Source organism: Octopus bimaculoides, chromosome 9 (genome assembly GCF_001194135.2).
Source record: "Octopus bimaculoides isolate UCB-OBI-ISO-001 chromosome 9, ASM119413v2, whole genome shotgun sequence".
Taxonomy (NCBI): Eukaryota; Metazoa; Mollusca; class Cephalopoda; order Octopoda; family Octopodidae; genus Octopus; species Octopus bimaculoides.
This window is the reverse complement of record NC_068989.1, coordinates 7,146,940-7,149,692: the sequence shown is the minus strand read 5'-3', so window position 1 is coordinate 7,149,692 and position 2,753 is coordinate 7,146,940. Positions and strand designations below refer to the sequence as shown.

General features: G+C 37.9%; 1 protein-coding gene and 1 long non-coding RNA gene across 3 annotated transcripts in view; one reads left to right on the top strand and one right to left on the bottom strand.

Annotated features, from left to right (window-relative positions):
- The window catches only part of LOC128248691 (uncharacterized), a 143,282-nt gene that overhangs the window by 4,451 nt on the left and 136,078 nt on the right, over positions 1-2,753 (bottom strand). The window lies entirely within an intron of this gene.
- Positions 743-2,753, top strand: part of LOC106873983 (putative uncharacterized protein DDB_G0282133) — a 60,768-nt gene continuing 58,757 nt past the window's right edge. Inside the window, exon 1 of the mRNA XM_014921529.2 lies at positions 743-890. The gene's annotated coding sequence lies outside the window, so the exon portion shown is untranslated. The remainder of the gene's footprint in view (positions 891-2,753) is intronic.

Below are 2,753 nucleotides of genomic sequence, written 5' to 3'. Positions count from 1 at the left end.
CTGTCGCATATTTTTACAGATAAATTCCTCTATTTACATAATATCGAGGTCTCTTTCTTTCTTTTGTTGTCTTTTCTATCAATCGCGTTCATACACACATAATTTTTCTCGTCTGGCCGTAAAGCCTTTTCTGTTTGTTTTCCTGTCTTGTTTTTTGTCCGCCACTACATTCCTCCATGGCTAGATTTAATTTGCGTATACAGATTTAATCTGCGATCCATGGGACGAGCCGTTTTAACGTTGCGTCCTGCCCGAAGCTCGTCGAAACGCCGGTGTTAAAACGTGGGTAGCTGATGAAGTAGAATGTTCTCTATGTGGCTCGTGTGTTCTCGTCTACGTTTGTTTGCAATGTCCTGTACCCAGATATGCACCTATACATACAGGTGGATGTCGGTATGCACATACCTGTACGTATATATGCATATACTCATTTACTTTTGTTTATATATATATATATATATATATACACACACACAACAAACCCCATTAAAACTATAAAATCCCTGAATAAGACTAAACCTTATCGGAACTAGACTGTTGGTAGAGGACTGTTTCGCTTCTTCTCCGTAACTATCATCATCATCATCATCATCATCATCTCTTTCTCTTCCTCTCTCTCTCTGTTATTAGCACGAAAGAAAACCCATCAATTCCTTGGAATAAACAAAGCAGGATATAAACGGTCAGTGACGTCACAATCATACAATAACTAACTACCAAATAGCGTCACAAACAGATTCTAATTGCTGTCCACATTAGAACAAAGCAGAAGATTGACGACGGCAAATATCTAAGAACCCAATTGGTGGGGAAAATGGTCGCATCAAAAGAAAGGAACTATCGTTTGTCAAAAGGTGAAGATGACTACAAACAACCAGAACGATTTTGTGGTAATATAGCGTATCGTTTTCATTTTCCTTTCGTACTTTCCACCTATAGTTTCTTATATTATTTACATTTGACGGATATTTGTCCTCATCTTGTTAACACGTTTCGGCTGATACATCTCCAACTTTAATAATGTTAAGGTCAGTAATGCTTTCGTTTCTCAAGCCCATCATTCCTCGTGAAGCACAGGTCGTCGACAACTTTTCTCCGTTGTTCTAGATTCTGGATTGTCTTTTCTGCTTCGCTCCAGTTGGATCCCTTGCAGTTTTCTTTCGAATTTTACTGCACCATGTCATATGTTTCCATGAAGAGAGAGGCCTTCCTCTCCCAGGTCTAGTTTTGGGTTTCCATCGATCCTTCAGAAAATGTGTAAGGAGTATTAGCCCTACGCAAGCGAATATTTATATCTGGTAAGTGTTGGTCCATATTGGTCTGATTTCAATCGTCTGATTATCCCAGCATGGAACCCTCCTACTCTGTGTCCAGTCGTTTGAGCGAAATCAAGATGAGAAATGTCATTTTGAGTGAAGTTAAAATTATGTATATTTTGAGCCTTAGTGGAGACGCAATGGCCCAGTGGTTAGGGCAGCGGACACGCGGTCATAGGATCGCGGTTTCGATTCCCAGACCGGGCGTTGTGAGTGTTTATTCAGCGAAAACACCTAAAGCTCCACGAGGCTCTGGCAGGGGATGGTGGCGAACCCTGCTGTACTCTTTCACCACAACTTTCTCCCAGTTTCTGTTGTGCCTGTAATTCAAAGGGCCAGCCTTGTCACACTTCGTGTCACGCTGAATATCCCCGAGAATTACGTTAAGGGTACATGTGTCTGTGGAGTGCTCAGCCACTTGCACGTTAATTTCACTTTTTTAAAGACGCTTTGAGCGAAGTTGAGAAAAATAGAAATCTATTCGAAATCTACAATTTTTATGTACAAATAACTACACCTTGACAACGGATAAATAAAAATTTATTAAAAACCGACACATTTTAGTGTAAAAAGAACTAAAAATTCATGGCGTTTAAAATCGCTGACATAGATCCTAGGGTCATTGGGGCTCGCATGCCATTACACCACAACAAGGACTTGGCAGAAGGTCAGTAATATCGTTTATTACAGAAGAACCATTCAAAGGAAATACTTCCGTCTGCGCCGTTCTCGTGTGACTTATGTGACAGCCAGAGACAAATATTATAAAACAGCTAGGACATAAATCTCGAACATAAATCCATTTTCCCAGTAGAATTTATCTGTTCAGACAAGTATTAAACGAAAAATATTTCACCTGGAATGTATGCTGAATTTTTGAAGAGGTCCCAAAAAGTGTGACGTACGTGACCTTGCTCAAAAATAACGTTTTTTTTTGTTTTTTTTTTTACCTGAAGATATTAACTGCTAATTCCTCTGAAATTTTCCGGAGCAGCATAAGAAATCGTTTATTACTTTGAAATTTAAAAAAAAAATCGATAATGGGTTTTCTGGACAACAGTGTTTGTGGTCACCATTCTTATCTACCTTATTTCATGTTAAAGACAACGCTGCCGGACATTGATTTATGTCGACATATGTATATACGTAAAGGTCGAACAATTTCTTCATGGATGAAATTTCTTCATTTGTGTATTAAGGCTACTAATGGTTTCAAATTAAGAAAATATTCTAATATCTTAACAATTTTTCAAGCCGATTACATGGAAGAATGGTGTTCGTCTCCATTTTGGATGAAAACACACACACATATATATATATATATATATACCTATAATTTAATCACGTATATACACATATATGAACAGTTTATGTACTATATATATATATATGTGTGTGTGTCTGTGTGTGTACGTGTGTACAACATTTGTACTATAT